Below are 13,060 nucleotides of genomic sequence, written 5' to 3'. Positions count from 1 at the left end.
AGAAGGCAAATATTGTCCCTTAATGGAAAAGTGTAACTGCAGTCTAAGTGGAAAAGAGAGGGTACACAGAAGGATGTTAAATCCCTCAGGGTGTACGACACTCTAGAAAGTTTGAGAACCACTGAAAGAGGATATGTACAATTGCACAAGTGCTACTGCTAAGAGTGCAATGTCAGTACAGTCTGTTACCTTGATTCATATTTTTCATAAGCTTAAATGAATTAGTCTAAAGAGAAAAAATTATAATGACAATTTTGTCTAAAGACTACATATAAAATAGCTATCAAAATTAATGTTGGTAACTGTAGTTTGATTAAAAGTAATGACTAAGACTTGACAAAAATGTGATGACTTTTCGTCGACTAAAACTAGACTAAAATATCAAAGACTAAAATAACTATAATGTGACTAAGACTAAAGAGCATTTTGGACTGAAGATAAAGACTAAGACTAAATCAAAAATGGCTGCCAAAATTAACACTGTTGCACAGTCACATGAAGTCACCAGTGCAGCAGGCAAGCTTGGAATATGGAAAAGCTTACATTCAGCAGATGGAAATATTGCCATTACATTGATTTTGTCAGGAGAAAAGACTACCTGAACACCATTGTGTAAGTTGTGGCATTACTTTTTCCTTCACACAGCTTAAGATCCTTTCCATCTAAACTGGTTATATCTATTAAGCCTAGTAGTGCATGTTTTATGAGCTGTAGGATAACCATATTCATCTGCACTGTCACTCAGAGCCGGTTGTAGCACAACCAAAACAATGTTCTTCCGCAAAATGCATGCAGTTTTGTTTTTTAAACTGCTAACAGGCCGAAAGTTACATAGTGTATCTTTAAAAAATAACTGGCAGGCAGTGGACAACCTTGTTTTTGCACTCCAGCTGGGTGTTCCTATAAGGGTGTGTCTATGAATACTCTTAGCTCTATTTTCACACATTTGACCATGTGTCAATTTTGTAGAATTCCACATATTTCTCCCCAAAAGTAGAACACTTGAAAGAAGGAAAAAGACACAAAACACACACTCGCTGTTTCTTTCTGTTTCCGCACTATTTTTTTTAATCAATCTTTTCCTCGATTTCTTTCTTTTCTTCTCTCTTGATATGCATACTCTTCAGTTTTGTGCTGTGCTGTTGAGAGGACTGAGAGAACTTTTGTGTATATGTTCGTTTTGTGAATGAATTACCCGACCCCTCCGCACCTTTATCCAACATGGGGTCACAGTTGAGAGGGCATAAGTCAAACTTCAAAGATGAGATAAAGATCAATTGAAACGCACACCAACTAAGAACACTTGCTGGTATTTACTTACAAACGGATGCAGAAACACTTGATACACACAGTTTTAGGAGAGGAGAGTTGTTCCACTGAATCAATGACACATGGAAATAAAAATCTTATTCTAGTACCCTGAATTTGGAGGAAGATATTAATTGGTTCACACTTGTACACTATTGTTGTGCCTTTGATTAGGGGTTGAAGTGTATGTAAGTGCCCCCCCTTTCCCACGTTACTGAGTTACTCATCATGATCCTTGACATCTGACCCCTGATAGATAAAGGTCAAGTTGGGAATGTGCTGAGGTTTACAGAACACCACTTATCAGAAAGACACAACTCAATCTGTGTTCATGTGTGTCACTCTCAAAAAGTGAAAGTATACAGTATACATACAAGTATTTCTGGAAATAAATCAGTGTAATGTATCCTGTACTTGGTGTATGTGTGTTGTAAAGAGAGTGGTGAAAGGCTGCAGTTTGTCAGAATGACAGAAGAGGGCAGCAGAATCTGCATTACATACCTCTGTGCGGAATGCGTGTGAGCGTAATGAAATGTGCTGATTGATTTTGTGCTTCGGAATTGTCAGAAATACAACCAACTGCTCCATAAGGAGCCATAGAAACCGCAAATCTGCACCAAAAAAAAAAACCACACCGAAAGCCCTTCAGTAAAACTTTTAACAGTATTCAGGTTCCCTTCATTCAGAATTGATCTCGGTCTGCTGTTAACACTTACAGCACATTCAGGAACTATAGTTTAAAGAGATTCTATTCTATTGTTTTGCTTTCAACTTGAGAGTTCAACTTGACGGTCACAATTTTTGTCTAGCATATAATGTGAAGAAGTGAAGATTGTTTTAACAGTTTATTTATGGATATTAAATTAACTATTAAATCATTTGTAGAGATTTATTAACCTCGGATAAAGAAAGAAGACGTGTTTCTCACAGCTAAAAGTGAACCTCTCTGTGACCCTCCGTTTCTTCTTGTAATCTCCTCTTTAGGTTTGTCCTAGGCACAGATACATTTGTTTGTCTCCTTGTTAAACACTAATAGTTAAACTGTTGTGATGTTTACCTTTGGAGAAAAGGTCTGCTTGAATATCTGTTGTTAAATTAATGAGATAAATCAAACTCATTGTGTGAATTAGAAATAGTTTTCCTAATGCCTGAGCTGCTCACACTTTCAGGATGTTTGAGTGGCTCTTTAAATGTCTGTATTCATAACAAAATACTCACAAAAGTTGAATATTTTTTGTTTAGCTTTTCAATTCTTCCTATGTTCCTTATTGTAAAGCATTTTGGATCAATTGCAATTGTGTTAAATGTGCTCTTTAAATAAAGTCTGACTTGACACTTTACAATAAGGTTTCATTTGTTAACAGCATTAGTCAAATACATTATTTAACATGAACTATGAACAATACTTCTACAGCATTCATTAATCTAATGTTGTTGATCTCAACATTTACACAATTCACTTCTAAAGGTCAAAAGTTTTATAACATTCCTAACATGAACAATCATTTTAAATGAACATTAACAAAGTTAATAAATGCTGTAAAATATATATTGTTCAGTGTTAGTTCATAATGCATGGACTAATGTTAATAAATTAGACACATTAAATTGTTCAAAACTAACAGTAAAGGCATTTATAATGTTACAAATGATTTCTATTTCAAGTAAATGCTCCTTATATATATATATATATATATATATATATGCATATAAAGATTCCTGAAAAAAAATGCATCATGGTTTCCAAAAAAATATTAAGCAGCACAATTGATTTAAACATTGATAATAATATTTTTAAAATGATTTTACCAAATAGACAATGAATATTCCACCGAATATCAGCATTGTAGAAAATGTTTCTGAAGGTTCATGGAATATTTGAAATGATTTTTTATTATTAAAATATTTTTTAAAATAAGTGTTTTCTCACTGCCCTAATGAGAACAATATTGTAAAGCAACATTTAGATGACGGTTGTGAGTGGTCGAGATGTTTTTGTGTATTCTCCACAAAGACAAGTGAGCAGGGCCAGCAGAAGCCCCCCCATGTCCAAACCATGAGACCCCACACTGTGATTCACAGATGGAGTTGAGTGATGGGCTGACACAGTTTTCCCCCTGCCATATTCATTGCATTAGTCTTTTATTCTTAAATTAGCCATAAATAAGTTGCACTAAAAAGGTGTTCCTGGGTCTGCTGTGTGGCTGTTCGGTGGAATATTCATTGTCTAATTGGTAAAATCATTTTAAAAATGTTAAAAAAAATTCAATAGGAACAGGCTACAACTGCTACTTCTGAATATGCAAACTCACTCAAACACAAGTGACACCTGCAGTTAATATGTCAGACCCCAGACCTGTGAGACCCAACATGTTGTGTGTGCGTGTTTGTATGAATGAATGAATGACAACAGTGTGTTCTGTGCTGATGTATCTGAGCCAGTATCCGCTCAGCTATACAAATACTGACTCACAATTATATTACAGCCTGTGCGTATGAGTGTGCATCTGAATGTGTGGTCCACGGCCCCGTACACCTTCCCTAATGACAGAAAAATTGTTCTCTTTGCCAAGTTACATTAGTGTCAGTGCAAAGAGGAGGTGAGGTAAAGCATGTGAAGTCACATGTTAGATCAGATTCAGTGCAAGTGTTTGTGTGTGTGTGTAGGTGTGTGATGGAGAAAGATAAAGTACTTTACAACACAGCATCAGGAGAATTACGACCACATCCTATCTCTGTCCATCTAATGAGGTCTGTAATATCTGGAGAAATCTGTTAACATTCCCATTTATCTCAATGGCAGTTGCTGGTTGGCAAAGGACCCTCTGGAAGTAAGCAATCGCCAAGTTGCCATCTTAAAGCTTCTTCCCCCCCCAGGTCAATCACTTGAGCTGTAAATGCCATGTGACTAATCATTCTTGAGTTGATTGGCTGATGGTAGCACATAAGCATGCACCATACAAAAAATTTTCACTGGACTGTCAAAGGCAGCAGACAGACATATATCAATTTCATGCTTCTAAGTAACCCCCCCCCCCCCCCCCATCCCCAAAAAATGTAGGGTCTATAAGATTTAAAAAAAAAACTATTTTGCTCAACAAAGCTGCATTTATTTAATAATACAACAAAAACAATAATACTGTAAAATATCATTACAATATTGTCAAATATTATTACAATTCGATAGCTGTCCATTTTAATATATTTTAAAATGTAATTTATGATGGTAAAGCTGAATTTTCAGCATTACGCCAGTCTTCAGTGTCACATGATCCTTCAGAAATCATTCTATTTTGCTGATTTGGTGCTCAAGAAACACTTATTGTCTTTTGACTTTTGATCAATTTAATGTGCCCTTGCTGAATATTTATGAATCATTTATAAATATTATGATTTATTAATTGCTTAAGGTAAAAAATTACTGGTATTACTATTGTTGTGGGGACATTTGGTCCCCATAGGGTTTACCAGGACCAAACAAACAAACAAACAAACAAACAAACAAACAAACACACACACACACACACACACACACACACACACACACACACACACACACACACACACACACACACACACACACACACACACACACACCTCGGACAAAAGCAAGTGGTGAGCGGCAAGATGCAGGCATGTGAAGAAATTACGGTAACACTTTACAACACGGTTCATTTGTTAAACATTAGTTAATGTATTAACTAACATGAACTAACAATGAGCAATACATTTGTTACTGTATTTACTAATCTTCGTTAGTGTTAGTTAATGAGAATACAGTTGTTCATTCTTTGTTCATGTTAGTTCACAGTGCATTAACTAATGTTAACAAGCTTTTAATAATGTATTAGTAAATGTTGAAATTATTAATTTTATTATATAATGATTAATAAATGCTGTATAAGTGCAGTTCATTATTAGTTCATGTTAACTAATGTAGTTAACTAATGTTAACTAATGAACCGTATTGTAAAGTGTTACCGAAATTACATTCAATGACACTTTCAATTAACTGTGTGTGTGTGTTCTGTTCTGAACTGGATGGTGTTTATCACAGAACTGCTCAAGATGAAAGAGAGAGAGAGAGAGAGAGAGAGCTGAGATGTTTTTTTGTTTGTTTGTTTTAGCACAAACTACAGAAAGATACACTGCACAGACCCTACAGACACTATACAGTCTTATTTTCATCTCTGTTTCTTGAGGTTGAGACACAAACCAAAACAATATTTTCACAGAATACCATGAAAGAAAAAAAAAAGAAAAAAAATCACTGGTCTGAATAAGTGAATAAATAAGTGTGTGTGTGTGTGTGTATTACAGAGACACACCACAGAGAACCAGAACCATCTCAGAGAACACACACCGCTGTATCCTTTACCATGCGTCTTTCCCTTTGACCCCTCGGTGCTGACGGATTCATCGTAAGCGGTTGCCTTCCTGCTAAGAAAACTTTTAACACCTTTTATTTGTACAGATGTAGGCATGCACTGCTCACTCTCTCACACACAGCTAATCATCTTACTATTTGTCTTCTGTAGTTGTGCCGTGGCTTTCACAGCACAGAGATGTATGTTACCCAAGATACCTAAATGAACCACAGCTAAATATTTAAGATATTTAATACTGAATCATATGATCTGGACAACACCCAGATTTAAGCTCTGCTTTACATATCCAAAAGCGATCAAAAGTGTGTGTGTGCGTCTTATTTTGATGGGAAATCAGGCTGTTTTTGTGATCTGGGGTTGCAGTTCTGACTATATTCTTTCGCAACGTGTCCATGAGACTGGAGACAAAAGATGTGAAAAGAGAGGAGAGGAGTGGGAGGACAAAAAGACATTGTTATGTGAAACATGTTGATAAAAGACACACAACAGTGGTTTGTGCAAGATTGAGTGAGTATATCTGTATCATCACAGTCTGCTCCCTAGAAATTTTATGAAAGGATCAACCTCAGAGGCTTTACATAGGACTTGAAGGACTTCAAATCCCATGGTATTCCACTGAAATAGCAAGGGAGAGAAATGATGAACTGGTTCACCATGGAAAAACTCCTACAGCTGAATGTATTAGAAAGTCATAAAAGTTATCTCATCTGTTCTTATCCTGGAATAGAAAAAAAGCTGTCTGGCAATTTAAAAAAAAAAGTTCCATGTGGTTTATATCATTATTATTTTTTTTTAAACTAAAGTCAAAATATTATTAAAATTATAACAATAATTAAAATAAAATATATAAAGATTATAACTCTATTTTTTTAATATCAAAAATATTAAGTTAGAGATGAAACAGAAGTAGCAGCAGATCTTTTCTTCCATATTGTGACATAAATCTGTGAAAATATTGTTTTGGTTTGTGTGTCGACCTCAAGAAACAGATAAGACTGTATAGTTTCTGTAGGGTCTGTGCTGTGTATAAAAGAATTAAGATGCATTTACAAAATAAGGTGAATTTTGCCAACTTTAATATAATAAAATATTGCCAACTTTAATATATATATATATATATATATAAACTATTTAAAAAGTCAACATGTTATTATATTATATTAAATTATAAAGTATTTAATTAATATATGGATAATATTTAATAGATAAAAAGGAACTTTAATTTTGTATTTGTAAAATGCATTAAAAAATTGAAAAATTCAATTTTAATCAAAAGTAATTTTTAAGTGCCAAATCAGGTAGAAATAACTACAACAACTGCACTTGTTACAGTGTAGTGTAATAATGTGAGGTCTTCATGTGAAAAGTATGTCTAAATCAACATTATAGCCTTACTACTCATGCAATGCGCACGCACGCACACACACACACACACGCACGCACACTCATATAGACTATGTAAAATAAATATACTGTCACGGATCTAATATCAAAGTACTTCTCATGAACTGAAGCATAAGCTTAGGAAATCTTTCTGTTTCTCTCTCTTTTTCTCGGTTTCTGTCTGACACACATTCCTTTGCATGTCTCTGTCTCTCACATTCATACACAGAAGGGCCGAGTGAGACAGACAGAGAGAGAGAGAGAGAGAGAGAGAGAGACTCTTTTTTGTGTTTCTTTGTCTGTCTTGCTTTGTTAACTCTCTCCTTTTCTCTCACATTCAGACACGCATAAAGCGAAGAATCGTGAAGCTCCAGCTGACCCGCAGAAAAGTCAAAGACGGAATTAGAGGAGACTTCAGGAAGCAGCCGCTTACTTGGGATGCATAAACGCAGTGAAGCCAAAACCCCCCATTCTGGTCAAAACATCCAATTTACTCATCAAAGTGTTTAGGCTGCCGCTGCTGCTGATGGCTGTGACAAGGCCAGAGAGGAAGATGACAGTGTTGTGCTTTGACTTCTACAGTGAAGGCAGAGGCTTTATGGTTCACTCTAAAAACTCCTGGGTTATTTCTTTAACCCATTTTCTGGGTTATTTGTGTTGGGTTAAAATTATGGGTTATTTTTTCAGAGAGTAACCATTTTCTGGGTTATAGGGCTAATATTTTGACCCAATTCCTGGGTTGTTTAGGTTTCTGGGTTATTTTTCAAAGAGTAACCCATGTTCTGGGTTAACGCCCCTTCCCCCCGCCCTCGCTGTTGTTCTGGAATTTTCTCACAACAGTCGTTTGAAACAACCGTCACTTGAACTTGAACGCACTCGATCCGTTTTGGCCTGGGCTTCTTCGGTGCAACTTCATCGCGTGTTCAAGGTAAGCAAGTATTTTCAGTGTCAATGTAACGTAAACTTTTCTGTGTCCATGTCCCCGTTGCTAGTTTAGCACCATCTGTTGAAAAAATGACCATGGCTTACCGTGGTAATTCTGTGGTTAGCATGTAGCCGCCCGCAGATATCGCGACAACATCTAACTAGTTTAAAGTCCGTGTAAAGTCAAAATAAAATGTGTTTTGAGTTTGTCAGACTAAATAAGAAAGTGTTATTAACCACCCAGCCAAATTTGAATGATTAAAAATAACGATAAGTTCATGAAATTAGGTGTCAAAATGGTTGTGCTTTTTACACATCGAGAAACGTATGATCTATTTAATGTGTTTAGAAGAAAATGACTGAATTCACTTTACACGGTCTTTAAATTCTATTTTTCATAAACTGTGCTGTACTTATCTCATTGTTATAATACTGGTAATAATACGATAAGCACAGTGCAGCTAGTGGCGACTTCATGCCGCGTTAAGGGGTCGAACACCGGACGAGAAGCGCCGCGCTGCGCCGCGTCTAGGACAACTCAAGGTATCGCGTACTTTCTCAGTTTATGGCCAGCAATATTGTTATGTTTTAGGACATTATGAAATTAAGATAATGTCAGTAGTATGTTATGATTGTACTGTATAATTAAATACAACCGTTGCTGAGTCTGCAGTCTGAACACTTTACCTCAGAGCGTCCGTTAACTGAATGAATTGAGAATATCACCTGAAAATCCAATAACATCAGCAATTTTCATTCAAGCAGCTGATTTCTGTAAATTAATGTAAAACTAAATTTATATTGCAGCACATGGTGAAGTCAGTATATACATTAACGACGATTTGAGACAAATAAGTGTAAATTTAATATAAATCGATGTACATGGCGCTCTGTGGCGCTGCAGGATTTTGAACAAGGTCCCGAACCGTTGCTGGGCGCCGCGGACAGACGCCGAATGGCGCCGCCGGTGTGTGTACACTCATAGAGAATAATGTGTTTGAATTTTAAATACGCTTCTCTTCCGGTGTGCGACCCCCTTTAGCCGCGGCTAGAGCGACGAGGCTACACAATAGTTATGTTAACCAGCTGCGCTGTGCTTATCATATTATACAGTGCCCTACTGTCTTAAGTAGTGAGAGTTAAAGAAGCGTTTCAAGTCTTCAAATTGTTGCTAACCTCTATTGCTATGTTTTCTTCAGGTCATTATAAATGGACAGCTTTGTCGCTGATAAGCTAACTGAGTGGCGGATGTCTGGGCTGATAGAGAATTTTAGAGGTGAGCGTTTTACTCTTTTAAGGGATAATTCACCCAAAAATGAAAATATGATGTTTATCTGCTTACCCCCAGGGCATCCAAGATGTAGGTGACTTTGTTTCTTCAGTCGAACACAAATGATGATTTTCAACTCCAACCGTTGCAGTCTGTCAGTCTTATAATGCGAGTGAATGGTAACACAATTTATAAGAGTCAAAAAATATGCTTAGACAAATTCAAACTGAACCCTGCGGCGCGTGACGACACATTGATGTCCTAAGACAAGAAACGATCGGTTTGTGTGAGAAACCTAAGCGATTGCTGAACGCAGTTGGACATAGTGGTGTTTTAGAGGTAAAAAATTATATAAATACTGTTCGGTTTCTCGCACAAACCGATCGTTTCGTGTCATAGGACATCAATGTGTCGTCACAAGCCGCAGGGTTTAATTTGGATTTGTCTAAGCATATTTTTTGACTCTTATAAATTGTGTTACCATTCATTCGCATTATAAGACTGACAGACTGCAACGGTTGGAGTTAAAAATCATCATTTGTGTTCTACTGAAGAAACAAAGTCACCTACATCTTGGATGCCCTGGGGGTAAGCAGATAAACATCAAATTTTCATTTTTGGGTGAACTATCCCTTTAACTGCCCTCATATCATCTCTCTATACCTAAATATTTTTCTTGAATATGGCTTAAATGTGTCAGTGTAAGATTTTGTGACAGTCACAACTTCTTTGACAGTGGGGAATGCATCTCTATAATAACCCTTATAGTTAAAAGATACTTGTGCCTTGTCTTTAAGCTGTTATGCATAATAATGGGCCAGATATTCACCTTTGCATTAATGTCATTATTACACTTGTTAATGAAAGAAAAGATGGACAGTATAGACTGTCATTCACACAAAATGGGTAATGCTGCAAAAGAACCACATTAGTTAACTAGCAAATTGGGCCACGTTTTTTTTTTTTTTTTAAACAAAACAAAAAAAAAAACCAAACAGCATTCCCTTAAGTGTGATTATTTATTAGCTTGATAATCAAAGAGTGTCTGGTGAGTGGTTCACAATTGTCTCGACTTATTAACAATACTCATGTTGTCTTGTTTTCTGTCTTTCAGGTGAAGACATAGATGAGGAGGCATTTCTTCTCTTAGATGAGGACACTATCAAAAATCTTGTCCCTCAAGTTCAATCCAGTTATTGAATGTTGTCAAATGTTTGAGAGAAAATGAGTTGTTTATTTTTCTATTTTTTCTAATGTCTAATGTTATTACAGTGTGACCTAAGATAAATAGGTCCAAGTGTGTAGAGTTTAATTTAATTTAATGCAATAAAAATGTAAAAGTGCTTGAAGTGTGTAAGTTTCTGAAGTTTTATTTTCTGAAATAAGGCATACTGGCATAGTAACCCAAGTTAGGTTATTTTTGACCTTTGACCTTTGGTTAAAAAGGGACCTACTAATTTCTGGGATATTTCAACCCAGATATTGGGGTTGTTCTTTTGACCCAAAAGTTGGGTTATATTAACTACAATTTTGGGTTATTTTAACCCAAAATTTGGGTCAGGTATTTAACCCAGAAGTTGGGTCAAAAAGAATAACCCATTTTTCTGGGTTGAAATAACCCAGAAATTAGTTGGTCCCTTTTTAACCCAGGATTTGGGTCAAAAATAACCCATTATGGGTTATTTTTGACCCAGGAGTTTTTAGTGTGTTGGAATAACAGAGTCGGGCCCACAGCAGATCTCTAATAATGGCAACACACACTGTTGACACCGCAAGCGAGTGCGGTGATGTGATGTGACTAAACCAGAATGCTCAGTGCAATGGTGTCACATGCCTAAATAAAGAAAATACATTTTGTAAATAAACCCTTTCTGACCTGCTAATTGGGGCCTAAGTCCTCTTAAGTAGGCTTGTTTTAAAACGTTGAAAAACATCTAAATGATACCGTGCAAAGCAAGTGCAGTGGTTGATGGATTATACTTTCATATTCATTACATTTCCATACATTTTTAAGTTGTTGACACATACTACGGAGGGTGTTTTCCTACTAAATCACCACAGAACATAACCCATACTTACAGAAAGCAAATTCAGATTAAAAGCAAACTCGCAGTCTCTCTTTCTCATAGCTGTCGGCGTGTATTTGCGGTCCAGGACAAACAATGATCTTAATCCTCGGCTGGTTTTAGGCATGTTTATAGAAGTGAACTGAGTGGTCTCTCTGTGGTTTGTGAAATGAAGCCTCTCCCTGCACAGGCAAATGTGTTCTGCTGTGAAATCTCTTCTCTTAATCAACCACAGACAACAAGAGAGGAGGGCCGCAAATAATAGTACACGCTGACCACTGCAAAAACAAACATCCTGTCTATAGGAGACACACATCCTTCTTTCTGTCCCTCATATCTTCCTATTTCTCTTCATCTCCGTCAGTATTTATTTGTTCTGAGACAGTGGAAGCGATGCTGTTTTTCATCTCTTGTTCTCAGCATGTGCAGATTCAGCCCTTACTGTGCCATTAAAGGTTCAGTCTATAATGTAGCATTAGAGGGTGGAGCATTACCAGTAGCAACCCCTACTGACATAAAAGACCTCAGAAAGCCCCTCTTTTTTGCTTAACTGTTTATTTTGCATAACAAAACGTATTAGGAAAGGGGGAAGCTCTACTCTGGGCCTCCATACTGGGGTTTAGTAATGCAGCCTACTTTGAGGAATTGTAGTATTTGGTTAAACACTAAAGGCGACTTCATTAATGTTTAAACCAATGTAGGCTTGTTTGAAAGTAGTGTTCCTGTTTGGAAAAATAATCCAATCAGCATAGATCCGCGTAGATGTCTGATCAGCCTGATGTCATTATTATTCATATGTATCTTTAACATGTAAAAACGTACAATACTGACAGCATTTAAACATAAAAGTATTCACATATGCACAGCTTCAGACACAAATCATTTTGAGCACCAAACCCTTACCACTTTTCAACAATATTAAAAAAAAAAAAGTAATAAGCAGATAAATGTGCAGTGACGATTTTAGTTACAATACACTATTATATAGATATTTTTAAGTCCACAATGTTTAAACGAATGCAACATTTGAGTATGATGGAGGATGAGGATGATTATACATGCATAAAAAGTTAAATTACAGCCTTTTTCCTAACGCTGCGCTATCATATGGTTTTTGATGACTTGGAATATAACACACAAGTAAACGATTATGTTTATGGCTATTTTATGGTGTCTTTGTCATTTTTATAGCTGCGGCTGTCAAATAAATGATAATTTGTGTGATTAAATGATGGCAGAATTTCCATTCGATATAACATTTTAAATTTTAGGCTTGTGTAGAGTGATAATATCCTCTGAAAAGAGTTGAATATTACACAAAACAGAATGAAACTGTTCTAATGTCAAATTATGGAAATGCATTACCTAAATGTGATGGTATTTAATGTATTTAATGTCCTTGATTAAAAACAATTAAATCAATCTATTAATTCCATGAAGCTAAAAGTATTGTTCATGGATTTTTGATGCTGTCAATAATAATGTACTTATCAAGAGAGTTCAAAAGTTTGGGGTCAATAAGATATTTTTATGAAAAGAAATTACATTAAAGTGACAGTATAGACTTTTATCATGGTACAAAATACTTCTATTTAAAATCATGAAATAGAAGTATTTCAAAATCAAAAATGCTGTTCTTTTGAAATTTCTTTACATCAAAGAATCTAACATATTAATAACAAACATATTAATCTGCACAACTGTTTCTAACATTGATAATA

At 35.8% G+C, this 13,060-nt stretch overlaps 1 long non-coding RNA gene across 1 annotated transcript; it reads left to right on the top strand.

Moving 5' to 3' along the window:
• Window positions 1–7,725: 7,725 nt before the first annotated feature.
• LOC137034809 (uncharacterized) lies at window positions 7,726–10,721 on the top strand. The gene is made up of 3 exons (XR_010896986.1): window positions 7,726–8,007; window positions 9,203–9,279; window positions 10,388–10,721. It is a non-coding gene; the product is annotated as an uncharacterized lncRNA (long non-coding RNA).
• Window positions 10,722–13,060: the final 2,339 nt, after the last annotated feature.

The sequence above is a fragment of the Chanodichthys erythropterus genome, chromosome 13, assembly GCF_024489055.1.
Source record: "Chanodichthys erythropterus isolate Z2021 chromosome 13, ASM2448905v1, whole genome shotgun sequence".
NCBI classification, from domain to species: domain Eukaryota; kingdom Metazoa; phylum Chordata; class Actinopteri; order Cypriniformes; family Xenocyprididae; genus Chanodichthys; species Chanodichthys erythropterus.
This window is presented reverse-complemented; position numbering and strand designations above follow the sequence as displayed.